Source organism: Cynocephalus volans, chromosome X (assembly GCF_027409185.1).
Source record: "Cynocephalus volans isolate mCynVol1 chromosome X, mCynVol1.pri, whole genome shotgun sequence".
NCBI lineage: Eukaryota > Metazoa > Chordata > Mammalia > Dermoptera > Cynocephalidae > Cynocephalus > Cynocephalus volans.
The window spans coordinates 23,467,243-23,492,346 of NC_084478.1; the positions used below are offsets into that span (position 1 = coordinate 23,467,243).

Here is a 25,104-nt window from a genome sequence, read left to right on the forward strand (position 1 = left end):
CGCTCTGAAATGGGCTTTGTGGAGAGAGACATCCTCTTCTTTTCTTTGGTCTCTGCTGGTGATTTTCCTCGTGTCAATGCACTCCAGTGGCTGGCGGATCATATGCATGGTGGTTGTGGCATCTAGCCTCTTCCGTGGAAGCAGTGGTTATTGTGGTGGCTGTGGTGGGCCACCCACATGGAGGTGATGTTTCTGGCATGCTCCTTGGTGCTGGTGGTGTGCCTGGTTGTGGGAGGGGGAGTCCAGTGCCCAGCTCCATAACTCAGTCCCTGGGTGGGCCCTGAGGCACTGGTGGTATGCCTGGGCTGAAACTAACTTTTTGTCCTTTGCTTACTTCTAAAATGGGAAACTTCCTGTGGGGACCAGTACTTGAGCTGTGTGGTTGAGCTAAATTGCTGCTTTGCTTCTGATTCCCTAGGGAAGGCTTCTTGTGCAGCTTAGGTTTTTACAGTTGAACTTATAGGTACTTCCAGCTCTCCGGAGACCTGGTGCACCTGGGTTGTGTAGAAAGTTTGATCTGGGCCTGAGTCTTTTCATCAAACTGCACCCCATGCAATTCTATATTCCTGACCAGTCTCCTCTGAGTGGTCCTACACTGACTGGGGGGCAGATCAGCTGTCCTTGCTGTGCCCCACGGTTCCCCTGGTGGGCCTGTCTCCCCCACTGCCCATGTGGGAAACACTTCCCATGGCACAGGATGTGTGCCATCCCTTGCAATGACTCACCAGCCTCTGAGTGGCTCCTTTTTTTCAGTTGTGACTCCTCTATCCTGTGTGGGTCCACGGGAACCCTATTAGTGGCCTTGCTGGCCTGTGAGCCACCACAGCCCTCTTCTCCCCTGCCGCCTCTAAGTAACTTCATCCAAAGGGCACAGCTGTGGCTTTTGCCGGCTCCTGCTCCATGCACTCAGCAGCTCCAGCCTTAAAGCAGCCGTGGCATAAAATGGTCGGTGAGGTTTTTTCTTTATCTCATCGTGGCTTCTCCTGCCTTCACGCACTCTGTAGGTCTCTCCTCCTCTTCCCCTGAGCTCTAGCGGCCCCAGCTTGTCTGTTGTTGATTTTTTATAGTTGTAAATTTGTTGATTTGTGAGAGAGAGTGAAACTGGGGACTGTCTATTCTGCCATCTTGACTGGAAGCCTTTTATGACATTATTTTTAAAGATTTGTTCCATCTGGAATATATTTTTGTAAGGACTGATGATCCAACTTTTTCTCCCAAATGCCTGCTCAGTTGTCCTCCAACACCATTTATTAAATTTACCTTTTCCCACACTGAACTGCCATGCTATCTTTTTCATAAACTAAATTCTCATGCATTCTGCATATGTCTGAACTATTTCTTTCCCCTGATTGATAATTTTATTGATGTGCCAATACCATACTATTTAATTATTTTGGCTTTATTGTGTGTCTAATCATCACTCATTTTGTCTTTAAGAATTTTTTCTCACTATTCTTGCTTGTTTTCTTTTCCACATAAACCCTAGAAGTAGTAGTATATCCACTTTAAAAATTCTGTTGGTATTTTTATTAAGACCACGTTAAATTTGTGGAGTTCACAACATAATGGGAGTTGACATCAAAGGTCTCTATGGTCTTTCTACTCAGGGAAACTACAGTTTTCTTAACACTTCATCTTGAGTTTATCAAAAAGTATTTTAGTTTTTTAGCTTCTGTTATAAGTAAACTTCCTTCTTTCATTATGTCTTCTAATTAATTGAGTTATATGTGTCAAAAAAATTGATTTCTATAAATTAATATGGTCCTCCATTAATTGCCAAATTATCTATTTTTTTTTTAGTAGTTTTTGTTCCTCTAATGTTCTTTATCTTTTTTGGTCTAACTGTATTAGTTCCGACCTGAATAATGTTAACTATGCTAAGAACAGTGCAGTTAGTACATATCTTTTTCAATTCAAACATACTATTCATTTTTGAACTGAGATTCATCTACTTCACCAAGTTAGGGAATCCTCACTTGGTTTGTTTTACTAATTTTCTTTCTTTCTTTTTTTTTTTTTTATAAAGGGTTGGTGAGTTTTGTCAGATGTATTTTAGGAACCTATGGAAATGATTATGATTTTTCTCTTTGGATTTGCTGATGGGATGAAATGTAGTCAACATGAGTATATCATTCCTAGTACTGAACCATCCTTGCACTTCTGGAATACATCCTACCTGGACAAAGTATATATTTCTTCTAATGTACTGCTGGATTCTGTTTCTCATATTTTATTAGCTTTCGTTTTCTGCTAAATATTTTTCAGAGATATTGGCCTATTGTTACTTTAGGGGACTAGGGAGGAGTTCCAATCTTTGATGGGTTTTGGTATCACTGTTATTCCGGCTTCATAAAAAAAGAGTTTGGAAGCTTTTGTTCTTGTGAAAAATTTTTCATCAATAAAAATCCAATACAAACAAGTAAAAGCAGTTATTACTATAGGTTTGTTAATTTATGTATTAAACAGGATTTTTGTGTTGATGTAGTAATCAACACATAATCTTAGTCTCCAAGGGAAAAATAAATCCCAAGTTCAAAACAACCGACCTCATTAAAATTTCTGGATAGAGATTGTTGGATTCTGTCTTTATCCTGAGATTCTATAGCAAAACTCCCTTCAGGACTTTAAAGGGTTTTGAGCACATCCATTTCCAGACATCATCTCTGCACTGAAGAGGGTCTGAGGAGAGGTGCAGCACTAACAAACATGGCAGCTGCACACTGGCCTCCCGTGTGTGGATGTGAGGGCCATGCACGCCGAGGCTCCAGCTTGCACCTGCATCGGAAAGCTGGTGGAGCCTTCGGAAAGGGAGAGCAGGCCGAAGAGGAAGGCTCGTCCTAAGTGCCGACTAAAGAACGACTGGCAGCCTTGAGAAAGCACCATGAAGAGGAAATCGCTCATCACAAGGAGACTGAGCGTCTGCAGAAAGAAATTGAGCAGCATAAGCAGAAGATCAAAACACTAAGAAATGATGATTAAGGACACACAGTTCCCATAGAATGGCACATGGGATTGCCCACTTCTATGTAGGCATAGTTCTGGTTTAATTAATATGGGTTTGTGTGCTACCAACAGATTATAATAAATGTCAGTGGAAAAAAGGGTGTTCCTTTTTATAATCTACCAATACATGTATAATAAATCACGGCATTGTCCAGTATAGAAGTAAAAAGCTTATGTTCTTCTCTGATTTAGCTCTTCTCTCTAGTTAATTTGAAGCATCCTGTAAAGCTACACGGCTACTCCAGTTGTCGGTTGAGGCAATAGCTAATAGCCACGCCAATTGTATTGTTAAAGCAATTCATAACTAAAGCCAGCATGTTTCATTATTTTAGTTATACTAAGTTTCCACTCATATTGTCAGGGCTAGTGCTCAGACCTTTCACACCCATTCCACAGAATGGCTCACCAGACCCCTCACACGCAGGTCCACGCAAGGTAATTGGGAAAGATTCCAGGAGCCATTGGCAGGTGACACGAGCTCAGTCCTCAGCAACTGCAGCAGCAGCCTCCAGCAGCAGTAGTGGCCTCCCCGTGGCCCACTGGGGACATCCCGGGGACAGGGGCGCGGGGTGGGGGAGACGGCCCTGTGGATTAGAGCCACTCATCCTTCATACTTAAGTCCATAACCCAGGACACCTGGGTGCACATGCGCAATTACATACAATAACCAAGGGACACCTGGGTGCACGTGCAGATTTACATCAAGTGCTCGGCAAGATTCGGAACAGCTGAGGGGCCCTATTTTCCTATATTTTCCCAACACATCCCCAAATTCATCTGCAAACTGAGACAAGATGTTAGCACATTTTAATAAAAATGTACAAACATTACAAGACATTATAACTGATGCCAAAGTTTGACCCAGCTTTGTTTTAAATGGGCAGATTAGGATTTCCTTAGGTGGAAATTGTAGGAAGAACGTTCCTGATCATGATCAACCTTGACTGGCTGCTTCTTAATGATCCAGGTGACAGACACAGAGAGGGGCAGGGTAGTCAGAGACCCTGAGCAGGTCCAGTAATCCCGGCAAGTGGGCATCAGGCAGGAAGGGTTGAATGACACAAATTCCACAAAGCTGTCCTGGCCAAGAGATGGGGGTCACCGAGTCACTATTTAGTGGTGAAACACTCAGGAATCGCATGATGAAATGATAATTCTCTGGGGTGCCCAGGGACCAGCAGTGGTCCAGGGAGCTCCAGGTACCTCTGGGCAGCTCCCTGAAGAGTCACTGCTTAGGACAGAATCATGCCCAGGCTTTGTTTCTGCAATCAACTCTGCATTTCTGAACCTCCTCAGTGGGAAAACAGCCAAAACCGTGTTCTCCCTCAATTCTAGTGAGTTTACAGCAGGTGCTGTCCTCTGAGTATCGTTGGGAGGTATTAGACAGTGGCTGGTGCAGAAACAAGGCTTCTTTTTCTCAGGAGGGACTAACTGAGCATTTCTCCTTTCTAAAATGCAGTGCAGATTAGGAGACGCCAGGGTCCTAAACTAGGGAGAGAGGGAAAAAGAGAAAAATGAAGAAGAAAGGAGAGGGGAAAAGGTAGGGGGACAGACGGAAGGGAGAATATATGGACTTCCAGGGAGAGGCCCCTTTGGGATTCTGAATATGGAAGAATTAATCTTGGGGGTTGGACAAAGGTTTCCAACCTGAAGGAGAGGGATCATTTTTCTTTCCAGCTGGAAAAGTCAAGTTTCTGTAAAACTTTTCTCTGCTCCCTAACTTGGGAGGGTAACTAGAGAAAAGAAGGCTGCACTGAGTGTTTTCACAAGAACTGATCAGGAACAGAACAGGAGGCAGCAGTATGTTCCTGAGTCCTCAAGTCCTCAGAGGCATGGCAGTAAAGCCAGAAAGCTCAGTGCCCACTAACGCAATCACTTCTGTCCCCTGCAAAGTAACCCAGGGCCAGGGGCTTTCCCAGCACAGCATCATAAATGGCAAGTCTCCTTCTAAGGGAACGTTCAAAGAGAACCTGAATACAGTTCAGTTAATTACACTTCCCGATTCAAAGTGCCTTGGTAATGTCTCCACTCTGAGATTGAAACACAAGATATACTTCAAATGATTTAGGAAAAAATATTACTTTATGCTTAACTGATGGCAAAGTATCCACCAACTTCTGTAGCTCTTTATGATGTTTGTGCAGCTAAAGAAAAACAAATGAGAAAATGCAAGGTTTAAAAACAATTGACATCGACTACAGAAGTGAATGGAATGAAAATTAAAATCAACCACCTGGTGATTACCTAAAAACAAATGACAGTCTGAAACTCACTTAAACTGTCAATTTAGAATGTGACGAACACTGCTGAATTAAATGAGATACAGAGCAGATGAGCAGGCTGTTTGCAGATGTGCCTGCGGTCTGCAGGGAAAGTGGCCTTGGTTCCATTCGCTTGCCACTGGGACTCACCAGGCCGCGGACCACAGGGGCTCTGGAGGCTGAAGCTCTAGAGCAAACCAGAGCACAGGAAGGCCCAGCTTTCAGCGCAAGCCCGAGGCCTCAAGGGCATGCTCCAGGAGCCTCTGTATAATAACCACGTTTTCTAGCTTCTGTATCTGATGCTTGGACATCTGGGGCCTTACTGACACTGAAGGGATTGTCCCCCCCAAGGCTGGCTAATTCCTATAGTGCACAAACAATTGGGGGAGCACGTTTCATATGCCAGCCAAGCAATCCACAGCCCACAACCCCAACCTTCTCCTTATGGGGCTCTTACACATGGGGCCACGACTCTCCTGCTCTAACCACCCCAGGGTCAGGTATGAGACAACTAGGGACTGCCCCTCCACCCCAGAGCACGCTGAATTTATTCAAAGTAGCCAGATCCTCAGCTGCTTACCCTGCCGTGCTTTTCCTTCCCAAGAAACCCACAGTGAAGTCTCCTGCCCACACTTTCCCCTGGCTCCCTCTGCCTTGTCACCAACCCTGGTGCGTCATCAAGTAGCCCTGCATGGTGTGCTGTAGGGAAAGTGAAGGAAAATGGTCAGGGCCCTTCAGATGTTCAGAATCCTGTGGAGCATTTGATGTAAATATGCACATGCGCCCAGGTGTTCCTTGGCTATTGTCTGATGTAGATACGCGTGGGCACCCAGGTGTCCTGGGTTACGGACTTAAGTATAAAGGACAAGCAGCTGTGCTCCACAGCCGCTCCCTCCTCTGTCCCCAGGATGCTGCTACTGCTGCTGGAAGCTGTTGCTGCAAGTGTCCCTGGGACCTTCCGAGAGGCTACTGCTGCCAGACCTGTAAGCTGCTGCTGCTGATGAAGCTGAGGACTGATGTCTGCCAGTGGCTCCCGGGATTTTTTCCAATTACCTAGAATGGACCTGAGTGTGAGGGTTCTGGTGACCCAGTCTGTACAATGGGTTTGAAAGATCTGAGCCCTAGCCCTGACAATACCAATGGAAACTTAGTATAACTAAAATAATGAAACATTTTGGCTTGAGTTATGAATTGCCCTGGCCATACAATTAGCATAGCAATGGCCCTATCCCGACAGTTGGCGTAGTTGTGTAGCTATACATGTGCTGTGCCTCCTGCTTCAAGTGGTCTGTGTATATAACAAACTTCTTCCTTCACGACAGTCATTCCCATGTCTGAACATCTTACCACACCTGATTAAAACAAATCCTGGGCCTCCTTTAAACACTCAGCCTCCAGAGTGGACTAAAGCAAGAAACTTGTGGGAGACCTGCAGCTGCTAAACCTTCAGGAACTCAGAGGACCCATGAGTGTGGTATAGGAATGTACCACCCGTTATCCATTAGCTAGCTGTGTGACCCGGCAGGAAAGCACTTAACCTTGTTAAGCTCCACTTTCTTCATATGAAAAATGGAGACAATAGTACTGGCACCAAGAGCTCTTGGGAAGATAAACTAAGCACTTAGCAAATACAGAGTCACAGAGCACTCGCAAATATTAGTTCCTGTTATAATCATTTCCTATAGTTGTTTGCCTTTATCTTTTTATTCTGTTTAAAATATATTTTTAACTAATTGCACATTTTAACCATTCTTTTCTTAGTTATATGCTTTTATCCTTCTATACCAGTACTTAAAAATAGAAATAGAATGCAAGCCATAGAGGTAATTTAAACTTTTTAGTAGCCACATTTAAAAAGTAAGAAACAGGTAAAATTCATCTCATTACGTATTTTATTTTACCAAATATATTTAAAATGTTATCACTTCAACATGTAATCAATGTGAAAAAATTATTGAGCTAAGTTTACATTTTTTTCCATACTAAGTTTTGAGAATCTGTTGCGTATTTTACACTTACAGCCCACATCAATTTGGATGCTAAGTTTTCATCACAAATAGTTGATCTGTATTTATATTTTTAAACATTTACACCTCAAAACGTACATACACATACTCAAGTGGTTCCGAACATTCTTGTTTTACAATACCTAAATTAATTATCAGTTCTTAAATGAAACGTATATGAATTAAAATTAAATAAAATTAAAATTTCATTTCCTCAATGGCACTAGCCACCTTTCAAGTGTTCAGTAGCCCCACATGGCTTGTGGCTGCCATATTGGATAGTGCAATTTTAGACCATTTAAAAGATATAAAATATATTCTTAACAATCCTGTATTTCAAGCATTGATTATCTAACCAATGTATTGATCCCAGTATTCTTAAAGTGAATAACAATATTGTAATGTATCTTTTCATGCTAGGATACAAAACATCATTTAAAGTTGGCGAGATTTCATTACCTTTAAAAATACTCCTGTTGCAGCCGAACATCTTCTTCCAGTGCTGCATCCTCGAAGCTTTCAAATTTGACTGCATTTCAACACACCAAGTGCAGCTGAAATACCATTAAAGAGGTTTTAACACATGACCATACAAAATCGCTCCAAAATAAACTGAGCCTCATTCCACAGATGATATTTAAACATGTTTCCTCACCCAAATTAAAGCCACTGAGAAAAGCATATGACAATCTGCTGCAAAATGAAATAGTAATAAACAACAGGAAGAAATTTAGGCAAGAGCAGCAATTAATACTATTTTGGAATAGAGAGATTTATTCGGGGAAAGAAAAATTTATATAGCAAGGATGCAAATTTATTTGCATCTAAAGCAGAGAAGATGCTTATCTTGAGAGAAACAGATTCCTTAAAAGTTTTCCAATGTGACAATCATTGAAGATACATTTCTTCTTTCAGGGATGACCACTTAAAATGTGCTGCTTTTTATTTTTGATGCAACATTTACAACTAAATTACAGAAAAAAGTTGTGAGCAGATATTCCATTTCCTTATGATCTCCCTACTTTTCCCTCCAAGTCACTCATCATCCATCACTCATGAGCTTTCTTTCTGGAACCAGCATTCCCCAAGCCTCCCAAGTGAGGCATCTTCAAGGTCATGGTCAACTTTGCCTTCAGTTCTATTTCAGAGGACTGCACCTTCAAGTTCTGTTGTTTATATTTCACAAATGCTTTCTAAACTTGCTCTTTCTCTTATTTCTATTGCCACAGCCTCTGTTTTGGCTCCTACCATCTCTCACTTAGATTTATCTGACCTTGCGGCCCTGCTCTGTTGCCTGGGTTAATGTAAAAACAGTAAACTAATTGACTAATGAATTAAATGAAATCATGCCATGCCACTGTCCTGTTTAACAATAAGAGTGTCTGATGAGCCTGCCCTCCACCTGCTCTTGTCGGCTTCAATGACCACCATTGTCCCTGCCTCTCCTACATCAGACATTCTTCACTCTGGCCATATCACTTTGTTTTTTGGCCATTTCCGGAACATACTATCATATCTGCCTTTGAACACGATTTTCCCTCAGTCTAAGATGCCCTTCTAGTTCTCTTGGCAAACTCCTATTCATCCTTCAATACCCAATGTAGATGTCCCCTCCTCAGTGAAATCACCCTAAACTCCTCTGAGCAGTCTACATCACATGCCCTACTCTGTGATCCCAGAGCACATTTAGAAACCTTTTTAAGTCACACTTGCTTTATAATTCTAACTTCAAGGGCGCGCCTCTCTCTAGATTTTAAACTCTACGGAGTCAGGAATTGGGTTTGTATTCCTGGCACTTCGTGCAGTGCTTGGTGCATGGTTGGCACTCAGTAAATGTTGAATGAATAAATGAGTGACAAAATACATACATGTTATCAGGTGACCAAAAATATAAAATGTTTTTCTTGCCTAATTATCCTTTTGCTCTATGTTGCAATCTTATCATTTAAAATCAGATTAAATTGTATCAGTATTTAACATAGAAGTTATTTGAAAAGTCAGCAAGCAGAGGAAAATTAGCACATATTCAGCACCCACACAGAAAATAGATTTCTGGCAAAGTGTTCATTTCATTTTATGTCTATAGCAATTATAAAATCTATGCAGAGATACATGTATTTATTAATAGAAAATATTACCTATAGTAGTAGAAGGAAACATGCAGAAAAAATAGAAGGGAATTTTTTCATATTCTCAGAAGTTAGTGTAATGATGATACAGCAATTCCACTTCTGGGCATGTACCCAAAAGAACTAAAAACAATGTCTCGAAGAGACATTTATACACCCATGTTCATAGCAGTACTACTCACAATAGTGAAAAGGTGAGGAATGGATAAAAGAAAAGTCTTATATCCACACAATGGATTATCACTCAACCTTAAAAAGGGAGGAAATTCTCTCACATGCTACAACATGGATGAACCTGGAAGACATTATGCTAAGTGTAATAAGCCAGCCACAGAAAAACAAATCGTGGCAGCCTCCACCCAGATTTCAGAGGATATATGGAAAAGCCTGGGGCCCAGGCAGAGACCTGCCACAGGGGCGGAGACATGGCAAAGGCCATCTACTAGAGTAATGCTGAGCAGGAAAGTGGGGATGGAAGCCCCACAGGGAGTCCCCACCAGGGAAATGTCTTGTACAGCCAAGGGAGTGGGTCTGCCGCCAGGACCCCAGAACTGTAGGGCCAGGGCAACGTGCAACGCTGCCCTCAAAAAGCCATAGGCACCAGCGCTGAGCCTGGCAGAGCTGTTGGGTTGGGGCTGCCCAAGTCTGGGTGGGTTACCCAGACCACCCACTGTGCCCAGGATGCATGACTTGGAGTCAAAGAAGATTATTTTGGAGCTGTAAGATTAAATGTCTGCCCTGCTGGGTTTTGGACTTGTTTGGGTCCTGTTTCTCCTTTCTTTTGGCCTATTCCTCCCTTTTGGAGTGGCAATGTGTACCCGCCGGCTGCCTGCCACTTTCGGCTAAGAGTAGAAGCAGCCTGAGGCCCACACCAGATGCAGCTGTCCCAGAACTGGAAGCCAAATAAACCTCTGTTCTTTATAAATTACCCAGTCTCAGATATTCTGTTATAGTCACACAAAAATGGACTAATACACAAATACCGTATGATTCCACTCAAATGAGGTACCTAGAGTAGTGAGATCCACAGAGACAGAAAGTAGATTGGTGGTTGTCAGGGGCTGTTAGCTGGGAAAAGGCGAGCTCGTGAATGGGTAGAGTTTCAGGTTTTCAAGACGAAAAGATTTCTGGAGACAGACGGTGGTGATGGTTGCACAATAATGTGAATGTACTTAATACTTAACTGTATTCCTAAAAATGGTTAAAACGGTAAGTTTCATGTTATGTGCATTTTTCCACAATTAGAAAAAAAATTCCAATGAATTCCATGCCACTGCTAACAAAGACATCAGTACTACCATGGAGGGAGTTGGACCTGTCCTCTTTTGACATGACACTGTTCCTTTAACTCCAGGCAAGACCACCGGATCTTACCCTCACCTGATTTATCTGTAGAATTGTCAAATTCCACGAGGAAAGAAGACCCGTTATTCCAGACGTGGAGGCAAGTGGTCAGGTCATAAGAGATGGTGAGGGGTTTTAGGGCAGGATCATAAACACTGTCCCTCCACTGGATGTTGATGGGCGACTGTCGATCACCCCTGGCAACCAGGTCCAGGCTCTCCCTGAGTGGATGCACTAGGAGAAAGCAGGTTGGAGCTATTAGCAAGACCGTCCACTGTCTAGCATCACACATGAGACAATTTCACAGGTGGGGACCCTGTGCAGGCTAATTGAAACTAAAAGTCTTAGGAAATAGCCACTTAGGGCCTTCGTCAACTGACTACAGCAGAGGATAAAGGCAGGTCAGACAGCACCTTGCAGAGCATTCTGTCAGCTTGGAAAACCAACGCGTCGCAGTCTGTCTACTAACTTCACCTAAAGCAAGTGTGATCACTCCTGAGATTAGTCCATCGGGAAACAGGGTATTCACGAATGAGTTTCTTGTCTTTGTTGATAGTTTCCTGGGCCCCAATGCCCTGCCCAAACTAGCTTTAAATGCAAAGACAAATTAATTTAATTTCAATAACAGACTTTTCAACAAAAGAAATGGAGGAAGAATTATTGGGCAGCAAATTTCTATCAAGTACTGTCAGTGTTTAGTTGCTTGGGTAGTGGACGTAAAGGCCCATGGAGCCTGCAGCCCGTGAAAGGCGCACCCCACCTAGTGTGCGTGCTGAATTCACCTCTTATGTGAGCAAACTTTGAGGACTAGGCAGCCACCCTGCCACACCTGGGTAGAATATCAGCACTGTGAAGGTCCCGGGAGTTCGCAGTCACACGAATATGAACTATTAAGGTGTACACAGACAATTCATTTACACAGGCACTAACGACATCGCTGATGCTGCTTTTCTTCCAGAGTCAAGCACCAGGTCTTTGTAGCATTCCCTGAAAAATATCAGCAGAGTTCCTGATAACACAGATAGACCTGTTGTGACATCCATGCATGAGGAATGGAAGCCACGTGTATCAGTTAGAGGTGGTCCACTTCTCTGCCCTTCAGATCTGCACCACGGACAGGTATAATCAAGACGAGGAGGAAAACTAGAAGAAACGTGACCGAGAGAAATCATTACCAACGACTCCCTGCACCTCGCCCCCTCTGCTAAGAATGAATCTAAGGATTTGAGAAAGTGACAAGGCAGCTGCTACTCAGTCAAATCCCCACCTATGGCAGGGCATCCTCCTATTTCCATAAAACCCAGAAAGCTGCCTCTAGTTTACTCTAAAACAGGAGACGTTCCTCTTGCTTCAGTAGCTGCCCAAAGATGGAATTTCAAAATCGTAGACTTGTTTTTTGGGGGGTGGGGCGCAAAAGCATCCTAGGGGTATGGACGTCAAGCTCCCCTGGGAGTGTCTGGACCAGTGGTTCTCAACAGAGGAACTGATTCTTCCCCCAGGGGACATTTGACAACCTCTGCAGAGACTTTTGCTTGTCACAACTAGAGGAGATACAGGAACACGGGGGCCTGTTTAGTACAGGAAATACACAGAGGGCAAAAGCATTCACAGAGGGCAAAAGCCTTGAGTGCACAGAATGGGAACATTACGTGCTGAAAACAGCACATTCTGAACAGCGAAGATGTTCAGATTCAGTAGTAGGGAAGACTGAGATCGTTTCTGTCCTGTTCACACACTCCTTTCTGTACTTCTTTTGAAAGTATACTCAGCTTGTTACTTGGCCAAGGTCATGGTACCACAATAAAAGATGAGACAAGCCTGAGCTCGGGGCTGCACCGACTTTCTCCTCTCTTGCAGGAGTTAGCTTGGTGTAGTCCCTCTGGGCCTCTCATCGCTTTCAAGCATTTGGGCGCTGAGAGGACAGTGACAGAGGAGGGTGCTAGTGCCATCTAGTATGTAGAGGCCAGTGATGCTGCTTAACGTCCTACAATGCACACACAGGTAGGGCCCCTGCTGCAGAGAATTATCTGGCCCAAATGTCAACAGTGCCAAAGTTCTGAAATCCTGATCGAGGGAAATTGAGAGTATTCTTTTTTTATTTTCCTATTTCTTCCTATAACACATTCCTGTCTTATCTCTGGAGAGATCCAAACCCAATGTTTGTTTTTATTTTTCTTAGTATAAAAGAATTTGTCCCTAAGAGAAGAAATTTTTGTTTCACAAACTTAAAATAGGAAATGCATTTGGACTGGGGAAATATCTTACCAGGATGCAGATGCCTTCTGGAAAGCCCTTGAATGGATCTGATGTTGGTTCAAAGATTCCTGGCACAGAGAGACCACATCTTCCCCACTGAGATACTCCAACTGGCTGATATTTGAGAATTCACACTTTTTAAAGCCAATTAATGAGGGTCTCCTGTGAAGACTAGGCAAGAAGTGAACTAATGATCGGGTCCCCTTAAGTGTCCACACTTCATGCAGGAAATGGAAAGTAGCATCTCTCACACCCGTGCAAACACCAGCCCAAGAAAACCGGGCCTATTCCCTCAGTTGCTCTTGCATGACCTTAATGCTACAAGTTCAGCTTCCAGAAGGTTTTCGTCCCCCCTACCCACCTACTCCTTTATTAGCCCAAAGCATCCCCCAAGTAGGGGCGGTTGGTCCCTCTCCCCGTAGTGGAGGCACCTTTTTGCCCAGAGCTTATTTTGCTAAAGATAAACTCATATTTCTATTCTCCCCTCCCCTCCTCTTCCTTATACAGATTAAAATGATTTCTTGGTAGTTGTCAAACCGTCCCTCAAAACAGGAAGATGATTAAGTGTTCTACCAAAGGCTTCATTTTCAGGTTTTTCTTCTATTTAGAAAATGAAATAAACAGAGAGATTTTATCAACCATGGTTTAAGTGAGCACTCTGCCATTGGTAAGGCGTCAGTAAGCCATGACTGATAAGCGACAAACGACCTTTAGATTTCAGGGTGAGGGTGCGTTCGGTTTTAGTTCTGATTTATATGACCGGCCCTTGGTTGGATTTATTTTATGTTTGCACCACCTATTTCTCCAGCCTCAGCTCTTCAAATGTGGACAACTCATTCCTACCTTAGCCCCCTGGTTCCTGATCCTCCTCCTTTGCTTAAATTTCCCCTCATTTCACTCGGTGCTTGCCCCTGTTATGGGCTTACCCATCACCTCCTCACCTCTCTGACTATCCTCATATAACATGAGCCCTCGCATCACTATTTTGTAATCACAGGACTCCAATTCGTCTTCCACGTTATTACTTGGTATGTTTACAATTATATGCACATGTGCTTAATGATCTGCCTCCCCACTGCTCTGCACACCACTACCTGTGCATGGAACAAGGAAGATAAAGCGCATCGCGGACAAGGTTGGAGTCTCCTCTTTGCTCTAAATCCTCTTACCCCGCTGATTACCACATGATTCCTTCGTTAAGAATCTTTCGGGCTCATCTCTTCCTTGCCTTGCCCATGACCACCTAGTTGGCGCCTTTCCTCCTGCACCACGCCCCTCCACACCTGTTCTGCAGCTCAGCAGTTTTCCTCAACTACCACCTTCATCATGTGCTTGTGCTAAAGACTGTCCATCAAGTTGTGACTTCTGTGTCTAAGTGCCCAGCTTTCCTGCTAGGAACCCACCCACTTATCCAGTCTCATTTCTCCTCATTCTTCCCAAACTCTGGTCCTCCCGTGCTGCTCCCCTTGATCAGGCCAAATAAGAGGTGCCGTAAATGTAGACCACCCACCAGGGTTTGAAGACTTGGTACAAAGGAAAGAATGCAAACTCTCTCAATAACTCTTCCATTAATTCCATATTAAAGTGATACTGCATATAGGTCAATATATTACTAAAATTAATTTCACCTGTTTCTTTTTGCCTTTTCTAACGCGACTAGTAGGAAATCTAGATTTGCCTATGTGGCTTGCATTCTGTACCTGTTGGACAGCATTCCTCTGTACCCTCATTTGCTCTTTATCCTGCGCCTTGCTTTGTACTGCCCTTTCCATGAGGAATGTGCTATTTCCTCATGTAACTGAAGCTCATTTTAGTAGAACTAGCTGTGCCTGAGCACAGTGGCAGGATACACAGGGACCCTCCATCTGACTTTGTGGAGGACGTTCACAGAATCACAAAGTGCCTTGTTGGAGCATCAGGGCTGCAAAAGACACTTTGATGTCGTGTCCATTAACCAGAGGATACATGTGCGGTAATCAGCAGAGCAGAATGAAGCCCACACTTCCTGCTGGTCAGTTCCAGGTCTATTTGTCAGTCCCAGGTGGGTGAAGATATCACTGAGACCATTAATGCAATTCCCAGGGGCTCCTAATCCACCCATTGTTTCTCAAGATTATTCGAAAGCTAATGAAAGATAACAGTCTGGGGCACCCCAACCTATATGAGTTCCTCCTGAAGACACCACAAAACAAGCCTTTTAATGCTATTGTTCTCCAGGCTTTGTGTTCTTCAAAATTAATTGGACAAATCATAGAACAACTTTGTAACACAGTTCAGTTATAATATAGATCAGCGCTGTTAAACACAACCTTCTCTGAAGATAGAAACATCTGATATGGTAAGCGGTAGGCACGTGACTATAAAATTTTAATGGATTTAAATTTGTATGTAAATAACCACAAGTGGCTGGTGACTACATCTTAGACAGCGCCACTCTAGACCGAGTTGTCCTACAATGTTTTTCTTCTTTATAAAAATAGGGAGATCGTGAACATTGAGAACCATTGGAATAATACCAAATTTGTAGTATTTCCATTCAAGCTGATATACTTTATATTTCATTAAGCTAATAATTAACATAATTAAGTTTATTTTCCTATGATCTAGGGTCTCATACCTAAATGGTTTTTTTAATGTGACAGACTAAATTTCAGTAGATGATACACACTGTGTGAAACTGATTTTATTTTCATCTTGGGCAACAGGTATAGGATTTGATCTTCATTTTATTAGATGACAAGTCCCCAAAGTTAGGACTGTCAACAGTTCCTGTCCATTACTTGAGATAACAGCAAACAGCAATCTCATTGACAGCCAAAGATTATCTGCGGGGAGCGTGGGCAGCAAAGGCACAAGGGCAGAGCGTGGGGCTGTCCTAAAGTGCTGCTTTCCGAATTTGCCACCACTTCCTCCTTCCATTAATCCTTCTTCTGCTTCACATCTTCTTAAAATGGTCACATTCATACATCTGAGGCAAGCACTGCACCTGTGAAGAGATAAAGATGATGATGACGATGACAATTGTCTCACCAGCACTAGCTGCCAACCCTGTGTGGCAGGCACTATCTAAGGACTCAGCACGTTCTCTTTTCTAACCCTCACGAATTCGGGTCGTGCTTGGTCACTAGTGTACAGTGGCCCTTCTATTCATGTATTGAGCTGCCAGAAACAATGACTAGTGTCTTTATAACTAAGCAGGTGAGGGTCCAGAATATAGCAATAGGACGTGCTCAGTGGCTCAGGTCAGCAGAGACCATAATATTCTACTGGGTGAAAACACGTCAGGACAGTTTAACATGGCAAAATCAAAATCAAATGACGACGGCATCCTGTTTCTCCCAGTCACTTAGAAACATGAAACTAATGTGAGAAACCAATCAAGGGAAGCCCCACTTCCTCAGGCCAGTGCGATGCGGCTTTTGTCAGTGCTGAGAAGCAGCGAACTATCCTAAAGACATAAGCATATTGGAGTTTAGATCTTTAACTTTCAAATTTCCATAAATAAAAACAAACAAAATAAACATCTAGGACAAAAACACCACTCACACAAAACATTAATAACTGGATCAGTGTGATTAATTTTTTTCCATTTTAGCCTTAGACTGCCAAGTGCCAGTGTTTGCAATAAGCCAGTCTGGCAGGATGGACGTTCACCCAGCAGTCGGAAATGTATGGTGACCCCGGCAAGTCCATTTCAATGAGAACAGTCAGCATTGGAGAAAATAAACTTACGCTAATAACATATTTATAAAGCAGTTTCAAGGGAACAGATTTAGCTGGATTAGCATTACTAATGAATTCTTTTTCTTATCTGCATATAGGTTCTAAGAGGAAAATGTGAGAAACCTTGAATCTTGAGGCAAGACATTCTTTGAAAACTATGTTAACTCATTGTGAATAGTGGAAATATATACAATAATAATTTAAAAGATATACTTAGCCAGTTGATTAAAGTCACCTCTCCACCATCGCACACATCCTCTCCTGTCATCTCAGTGACTCTCTACCAAGGTTGCTGTGATCCACCCAGACTTTTGGTAATATCTTCAGATATTTTTCAATGTGGTCATTTAGGATGGGGGGAGTGTGGTACTGGTAAGAGGGCAGTGATGCCATTCAACACCTGGAGCACAGGACAGCCCCCAACAACAAAGAATGATCCACACCCCCCATGTCAATATGGTACAGTGGAAAATCCCTGCAACATCCAGACATGGATGAGCACCTGTCTTTCCAGGAGGGGAATGAGGTGGAAGAGGTTTGAGGAAGACCATCTGCTGCCTCACTTAATGTTCCATGTTTACAACAGAGCACACCCGTGCAAGCAGGTCAGCTAGGGTTACTCAGCAATTCAAATTTGGGACAGAATATTCCAGAATGTGAAGCTACTGAACTGCTTGCAAACTTTAATAAATAACTTCCAGAAACTTAAGAGTCACAGAAATAATTTGCAGTCTGTGGACCACACTTAGTGAAAAGACAATGGCTAACAAGAACAATAAACAATACGTTCCAAAATATTTGAAACTGGACATCTCATTTCTCTTGGCCAGTTTCTGTATGACATCATTTTGACATTTTAAAATTGGTCAAAAGGGGCCGGCCCGTGGCTCACTTGGGAGAGTGTGGTGCTGGTAACACCAAGGCTACGGGTCCGGATCCCTATGTAGGGATGGCCAGTTAGCTCACTTGGGAGAGCATGGTGCTGACAACACCAAGTCAAGAGTTAAGATCCCCTTATGGGTAATCTTTAAAAAAAAAATGGTCAAGAAAGAACTTTCCACATTTACTTTAATAGATCAGTAGAGAAACAGTCATTCTCACATATAATCTTAAATCATATAAACCCACACTGGAATGCCAATGACCCATAGCCACAAATGCTTAACACATGTGATTGTTCTCTTTGAGGTATAAGTGGACTCGGTTCTGGGTTTTGTTAAGTGCAGGTATGGAGGCTGCAGGGCCTCACTAGAATGAACCTCTGAAGCTGGAACCTTCTCCATACTAATTTGCATGGAGACACTTGAAGAATGACCCTCAGGCTATTCCTCACCACCATCCTTAGCTTGAATTCTATCTGTTCCCAAATAACTTGCAGGAACGAATACCCTAGAGGGAGGAAGGCAGAGGAGGAAAGATGTAAACACTAGAGATTTGAGATGCTAAGGAGGAGGAAACCTCTAGGTAGGATAACAACATTCAGAGCAGCAGTACACACCCTGAGGGGTGGGGAGGGCCAGGGTTTATTCACTTTTTCCCCAAACCCATTAGTCCCTCACAGCGACATTTACTTTTCGTCATATCCACTGCCAGCCCCTGGATCCGCAGACTTCGCTTCTCCATGTCCTGCCCTTCTCCAGCCTGTGCTGATGCTCTTGCTTCCCTGGACCACCCGCCCTCCATCTGGGCTTTGGTCACTCCTGCCCCCCGTTCAGGTGACTGACTCCTGCGTGATCCCTCAAAGGCTCCCTGAGCACCTGCTCACCGGGTTGGCCCAGCACCCTCTTCTTGGCCCAGCACTTGCGGCAGCTGGAGGAAGCACCTGACCAGGAATGTCCTTTACTACTTCATCCTCCCCAGCACCTAGACCCCACGGTGGTGGGGACTGTGTCTGTCTCCATCACAGCTGCGTCTCTCAGGACCTGATTCCCCACAGGTGTTCGAGAAGTACTAGCTGAAAGACCTGAGGAGGCTTCCTTGGTGACAGAGATTTTAACGTCAAGAATTGAGAACCGTGACATGACAGCCAGCATGACATCACAGTACTGAGGGGCCTTCCCTTTCTCAAATGCCACCCCCCAATTGTAGGGCTGTTTATACTTTCAAAACTTTTAAATGCTTGTCCTTTAAAAGGAGGGTCTCATATCCCTACCTGTCAGATCTTAAGGACCCCCAAAGTCCTGCCTGATCTATAAGAGGGACATAGCCGAACATGAACCTGACCTAGCCTCACAGGGATGGGAACTCTGTCAGTTAGCATTTCCACCCCAACATCTACTGCATTTCCTCTGCTGCAGGCACTGCGTCGGGTGCTGTGATGCAAAAGTGAACAAGGCTTAAGCTCTACTTTCCAAGGGTGTAATTTTTCTCCTCCTATGAGTCTCTTGAAATGCACACAGTATGGAAAGGGAAAGCCACAGCAAACCAGGTCACAGGAGGGTGTTTGTGCCGCCTAAGATTCTGCCTTGTCTTGCCAAAAAGAGGGCTCTTAGTGGTACAGCCATGGGGGGCGGGGGTGCCAAACACCAGAAAAAGAGAAGATTGGGGCCATTAAAGACATTTCACCCACAGACCTGAACTTTATTTCTTCACATCATCTTTCCAAGAAGAATGTAAGAAACAAAACCCACGTGATCCGCAGCCATGCTAAGCAAGCAGGCCAACATTGTGATTTCACCCATCTCTCTTCATGCATGTCCCTGCTACTAGTTGGCTGTGAACTAGCTCTTCTCTCTGTACTGCTGTCCTTGACCCTGCTGCACCTGAGCTACAGGGGAGAAGGCTACACCTAAGTGAAAAGCAAGAAAATCACCTCTACGTGTATCACAGAATGCAGCACAGCAGGGCTGGAAGCCAGTCATTTGGCTGAGTGCCTTGCACTTTGTGCGTGCATCACTTTGGGAATGTTACACACTTGTAGTGGGTTAGAAATCTTGATTCTCCTTTGATCTTAGAATAAGATCTTTAGGTAAATACGTGAATAGAGCTAAAAGGCTCTCGAGTGGAGGACAAAAGTCCACAGATAGCTTGGCAAAAGCCATCTAATCAACTCTAATCACTGTTTAGGGATTGGATTGTGTATTTTAACTGTTTTAGGTCCCTGGTTTGATTCTGGCTTGAAGGACTATTGACTATTTAACTTACCGATTGTTCTTAAGATATGTTAAGGAAACTGCTTGAATGCTGTTAAAATATGCTGAGAAAATCGGTGTAGGAAGTATGTGGAGAAGAAAATGTTTCATAAGGACAAGCTGTTTGTTGGTGGATGGACTTAGCATTTTACAAATTGCATTCTGGAATGCCACAATGTTAATTTACTGCTGTTACTAGTTTTACACTGCCTGTTTTTAGGTCCTTCTTTGACGATTGAATCAACTGATTTTTCTTATGGAACTTCCTTGTCTTGTCAATAAAAAGAAAGGCGGATTTTGAATCGGCGCTGCTCCCCTGATGGGTGCAGTCCCTCTAGGCCTCATTCATGTTACTTTGGGTGTTTCTTTCTTTTTTTTTGTCTGTTACACAGAGGGAAGTGTAACACACACTGAACTCAGATGGGCCATCATGTGAAAGAGGAGTGGTAGGAAGTTCATGTATCCCACAGCAGCTCCTCACCTCCAGGCCTAACTCCCTACCTGGCATCTTTAGGATGGCATAATAGCTTGTAATAAGGTACCACAGACTGGATGGCTTAAACAAAAGAAATTTATTGTTTTACGGTCTGGAGGCCTGAAGTCTGAGATCCAAGTTGTCGGCAGGGTTGTTTCCTTCTGAGGGCTGTGGAGGATCTGTTTCTGGCATCCCTACTTGGATGGTTAGTTTTACGTGCCAACTTGGCTAGGCCACGGTACCTACATATTTGGTCAAATACCAGGCTAAATGTCACTGTGAAGGCATTTTTTAGATGAGATTAACATTTAAGTCAGTAGACTTTGAGTAAAGCACATGACCCTCCATGTGGGTGGGCCACATCCAATCTGCTGAAAGCCTTAAGTGAAAAAAGACTGGAGGTCACCTGAAGAAGAGGAAATTCTCCCTCCTGACTGCCTCTGAGCTTGAGCTATGCTATGGTTTGAATGGCTCTGTCCTCATGAATGGATTAATGCCATTATTGTGGGAGTGGGTTCCTGATAAAAAGCTGAGTTCAGCTCTCCTACCCCTCACCCCCCCCAGCACGCACTTGCTCTCTTGCCCTTCCACCTCTTGCCATGGGATAACACAGCAAGAAGGCCCTCACCAGATGCTGAGCAGATGCTGGTGCCATGCCCTTGACATCCCAGCCTCCAGAAAATGTGAGCAAAATAAATTTCTGTTTATTATAAATTACCCAGTCTCAGGTTTTCTGTTACAATATCATAACATGGACTAAGACAAGCTGCAACATCAACTCTTCCCTGATCCTCCAGCCTGCTGGCCTGTACTACAGATTTCAGACTTGCCAGCCTCCATGCTCACATGAGCCAGTTCCTTAAAATAAATCTCTCTATACATACACACACACACACACACACACACACACACACCTACTGATTGTGTCTCTGAAGAACACTGACTAATACACCTGGCTTCCAGTAGTTCCTTGGCTTGTGACGGTGTTAACACCAATCTTCACAGAGCACTCTGTGTTCTGTGTACAAATTTCCCCTCTAATTAGGGACACCAGTCATACTGCAGTAGGAACCACCCTAATGACCTCATTTTAATTTGATTAACTCTGTAAAGACCCAATCTCCATATAAGGTCACATTCTGAGATACTTACTGGGACCTAAGATTTGAGTATATGAATGTGGGGGGGGGGGGGTTGTGGATAATTCATTTATAACAACCAGTCACACCTAAAGTATGTCAGCATCGCCGAAAAGGTGTTGGAAATCCTCAAGTCAAAGTTAAAATTACTTTTATTCAGCTTTATATGTGTGTGTTTGTATAAACACGTTTTTTAGAGGGAGTAGGTATGTCAAAATGTCTGAGCAGATGAGAAATCACCTTGTTTAAGCCATGTCAAAGTCTGGCTCAGGATTTAAAAGAGACTACAAATGAACTTTCAGTACATGACATCGATACTACCTGGAACCAGATAATAGTACCTGGTTTTTAAATACAGTTGTCTCTCCATATCCATGTGGTATTTGTTCCAGGACCTCCCGTGGATACCACAGTCTGTGGATGCTCAAATCCCTAATATAAAATTTTATATTTTCATACAACCTATGCACATCCTTCCATATACTTTAAATCATCTCTAGATTACTTACAATACCTAATATAATGTATATGCTATGTTGTTGTTATGCTGTATTGTTTAGGGAATGATGACATAAAATAAAAGTCTGTACATGTTCTGGGGTGGAGGCAATTGCTACGTCAATTGTATGCCTAGGGCAATTCATACCTAAACCCAAAATTTTCATTATTTTAGTTACACTAACTTTTCCATTTGTATTGTCCAGCCTGGGCCCCACAGACCCTTCAAACCCATTGTACAGACTGGTCCCCAGACCCCTCAAACTCAGGTCCATGCTAGGTAATTGGGAAAGATCCTGGGAGCCATTGGCAGATTACACGAGTTCAGTCCTCAGCAGCAGCAGCAGCAGCAGCTTACAGCGGATCCAGCGGCAGTGGCCTCTCAGAAGGTCCCACACACACTGGCAGCAACAGCCTCCAGCAGCAGTAGTGGCCTCCCTGTGGCCCCCCTGGGGACATCGGGGGGGGGGAGGGGTGTGGACCAGAGCCACTCGTCCTATCTACTCGTCATAATCCAGGACACCTGGATGCACATGCACAATTACATTAGACAATAACCAAGGAACACCTGGGCACACGTGCCTATTTACATCAAATGCTCTGCAAGATTCTGAACATCTGAGGGACCCTGACCATTCTCCTATATTTTCCCAACACATGTTCAGTACAGATGCAATTATTCTTTTCAAATATTTTCAATCCGGATTTGTTCAATCCACAGATACAGAATCTATGGATAGAGAGAGCCAATTGTACCTTCATTACCTGAATTCACCCAGCAGGTTTAAAGAGCAATAGACCATGGGTCATCTGAATTTAGAATCTGATTATGCTTTTATTTTCCCTCTTAACTTGTTATTAGGGAAAACTTCAAACTTATACAAACGTAGTGAGAATAACAAATCACCTGTATATCCAATACAAGAGTATTTCAAAAAGTTTGTGAAAAAATAAAAAGATAATACAAATCTTTCCATGGACTTTTTCAAGACCCCTCGTACTCCCTTGGAACCATTATCAATTTATGGTGGGATGCCATCACTCAATATCTATGTAGGCATTGGATTTTACTAACACGTTCTTTATCTGCTGTTTGCAGACTCAGAAATGGGTGAAAAAAGAAAAGATTCAAAAAGTCTCTTTAAATCATTGATAACTGCATATGAAATGCCTCCTAGCTTGAGCTCTGCCTAATTAAAACATATATATTGACGCAAAACAGACAGCAAAAGTACTGACAAAAGGTTATAATTACATTAAAAAATTCCTTGATTGTCATCAGATTGATCCTTCATTTTTTTCACCTCCTGATTTCAAAAGGAAGCCAACCTTTTGCAATTCCTTGAAATTAAAATTAGACATTATGTTGTCATGTCTTAAGAAATCTTTGCTTCCTCCTCTCTCCCATTTCTTCCCTGAGAGCATGATCCCAATGTAGTGTTGCCAAAGGTTTCACACCATGTTTTTCATACCTGATTTGTGTGTTGCAACTAACCACTCTAGTGTGGCCAATGAAATGCAATGCACTTCCCTCTTTCTATCAGATTATTTCCCTAATATTCATCTTCACTCACAATTTACTCAAACTTTATTGCATTCCAACTGTGAGCCATTGCAGCATTTTGCCGGGGTGCAGGGAAAACAGGGCAGGTGTGCACAGAGAACCACGCCCTTGTTGCTTTTAGACTTTGGGTGTATTCGAGCCCAGGGATTGACTTTAAAAAATCTGAGTAAAGGAGGAAAGCCCGACAGAAGAGTTTTCATTTCCAAAACATTCGAGAACAGTGCATCTCTTCACCAGGTCCCTAAAGAGACGGTGGGTGGGATGACCTTTGGTTCAGTGGGGCTGTGAGGCCGGCTGTGAATAGTGACTGCTCTGAGAGATGTGAAGAGGAAGCTTCTCTCATCAGACTTCTCACTACTCTCCACACTGCAACAAGAGTTTTAAATAGCAGAGCGAAGATGGACAGATCATCAGTAAAGAAAGAAGGGGAAGCAGAAAACAATGTGGTTTTCAGTGGCTGACACAGAACAAATTCTATCCAAATTAAGATGTAAGCATCTTCACTAACCCCTCTATTTCTCAAGTTTTCCAGCAAAAACAAAAGAGAGGGAATTATCCTGACAGTAACGTGTTCCCAGCAGCCTTGGAGCAGTAGCATTTAACGCTGAATGTCATATAGAATCCCAGCCACCAATAACGTTTGTAGTTTTGGAGGTTCCTCTCCTCCAGCTCTGGGGCGGGACACTAAAGGACAGAAGGAACTGAGGAGTGGAGAAAGCTCAGATGGTCCACGGGCCACACCTGTACTGTTGATGCCCTACCCTGGGTCTTTCCAGAACCCCTGGCATAGTCAGAGGAGGAAGATCAACAATGCAGACCCGAGGGAGTCCCAGCTGGCGGCGCCTCGGTATCTGGAACTGCACCCCTCATCCTGCAAAGTCTCTGGACAGCTGTTCTACACTTCAATGGACAGAAGAGTGTCTGGTGACGCTCGCAGTGGAAGCGAAGGGCTAAAGTGAGTAAGGGACTATTCCCCGCCGCCACCTACCACCCCCTTCCTCAGAGAAGCTCCGCCGGGACCCCGGCCATCCTCACGGGGCCAAGAGCTCTCTGCCAGGCCACGACCCCTGCTGCCCGCGCTCCACATGGCCCCCTGCCCTTACCAGAACGACTTCGCTGAGTCGGAACACCCTCGTTCGCTTCCGGTCCCCGTGTTTCCTGCGCGCGGCCACCTTGGCCACGCCCCTTATGCGTCGCCACGCCCACACGCTGGAGACGTCATTTCGTTGATTCAGGCCACGCCCCGTCAGTCAGGCCTCAGTCCCCGGCAAAGCCTGGAGTTCTGTCCTGGCCGCGCTCTCCACGCCGCCCGCGCCCGGATCCGCAGCTGTTCTCCGCCCTGGCTGCATATCGCCTGACACCGCCACTGGCCTCCAGATGCGGCCACGCGCCTGCGCGCTAACTTGCCCACGCCCCTGCCCTCCGCGGGCTCCACCATCTTTGACACGCCCCTGAGCGCGGCAAAGCCCCGCCTCCGCGTTTCGAGCACGGCTCTTCGCTCCGCCTACGCCATGTCGCGCCGGAAGCACTAATAGCATTTTATTTTATTATTATTTTTTTTTTAAAACACATTGA

The 25,104-nt window shown here is 43.9% G+C and overlaps 1 long non-coding RNA gene across 1 annotated transcript; it reads right to left on the reverse strand.

Moving 5' to 3' along the window:
* Positions 1-15,664: 15,664 nt before the first annotated feature.
* Positions 15,665-24,715, reverse strand: LOC134367692 (uncharacterized). The gene is made up of 2 exons (XR_010022432.1): positions 24,633-24,715; positions 15,665-15,985 (listed from the first exon to the last, which is right to left on the reverse strand). It is a non-coding gene; the product is annotated as an uncharacterized LOC134367692 (long non-coding RNA).
* Positions 24,716-25,104: the final 389 nt, after the last annotated feature.